At 58.6% G+C, this 1,180-nt stretch overlaps 1 non-coding gene across 1 annotated transcript; it reads right to left on the minus strand.

The window, feature by feature from the left end:
• Window positions 1-803: 803 nt before the first annotated feature.
• Window positions 804-967, minus strand: LOC112121146. Its single transcript, XR_002909255.1, has one exon. It is a non-coding gene; the product is annotated as a U1 spliceosomal RNA (small nuclear RNA).
• Between the last annotated feature and the right edge of the window lie 213 nt (window positions 968-1,180).

A 1,180-nucleotide genomic window follows, 5' to 3' on the forward strand; every position in this document is an offset into this window, starting at 1 on the left:
CTCACGCGGCTCCGCCCCTCCGGTCGGGCCCCTCCCCCTGCCTGCCCGGGCCCGGCGCTCTCCCCTGGCCAGGCCCGGCTCTTGCATGCCCCATATCCCAGGAATCCAGGATATCAGAGAGACAAGGTGGACCCCACCTTCGGCTGGGGAAAGAGTGCAGCTTGCATTTTGCTTCTCTCTCTCCCCACCAGAAGTTGGTCCAATACAAGAATTACCTCCCCGCCTTGTCTCGCGTCAGTGTCTTGTCGGTGCAGAAGGTCAGGTGCCATCCCTGCATTGTGCTGCTATTCCCCAATGATTTATTATTATTTTATTTTTATTGCTCTGTGTTGGGACAGAGATCTGCCCTGACCCCGCAGCAGAAGACGACCGGGCAGGGCTGGGCTGGGCTGGCGGGGGCTGCTGCCACGGGGGAGGGCACAGCTGGGCCTTTTGGTGAAGCGCTGCGTCGAGGTTTCTATGCAAGGTGTGTGTGAACGGGGTGGCCGGGGGAAACCCCCAGGGGCTGCCGAGACACCCCCTGCCCCTCAGGCTGGCCTGGAGTCTCGGTTTGTATCCCCCTAGTTTCCCCCTTCCGGACACCAGCAACGTATCTTTTCTGCGCCGTAGAAACTGAAGCACAAATAACGGCCCCTTGTCACTTCGGGATCAGCTGCACACCAATAAAATGAAAAAATATATAAAGAAAAAAAGCCCCAGCAAACATAAGAAAAAAGCGTGAATACAGAGAAGGAAGTACTGAACACACAGCGTAGTGCAAACAGCGCATGAAAAGATTTATTTGTTTGTTTTTGACCAGTTGCCAGGGGAGAGCGCGAACGCAGTCCCCCACTACCACAAATTATGCAGTCGAGTTTCCCGCATTTGGGGAAATCGCAGGGGTCAGCACACCCGCAGTGCAATGGATGAGCCTCACCCTGGGAAAACCACCTTCATGATCATGGTATCTCCCCTGCCAGGTAAGTATGAGTTCCCAACGCCCAGCCGCCGCCCGCCCTCGCTCGCCCTATATTTTAAAGCCACGGTGCGGCCCGCCGCGCCCCGCCCGCCGGTCTCGCCCACACCGGCTCCCACTGTCGGAACCTGCCTCGACCTGGTCCCGAGGCCCCGCCCTTCTCCACGCCGAGCCCCGTGTGCCAAATTCGGGCCCTGCTGGGCAGCCTGCCTCCGCTCCCACAAT

This window comes from Terrapene carolina, unplaced genomic scaffold, assembly GCF_002925995.2.
Source record: "Terrapene carolina triunguis isolate 2854851 unplaced genomic scaffold, T_m_triunguis-2.0 Scaffold45034, whole genome shotgun sequence".
Classification (NCBI taxonomy): domain Eukaryota; kingdom Metazoa; phylum Chordata; order Testudines; family Emydidae; genus Terrapene; species Terrapene triunguis.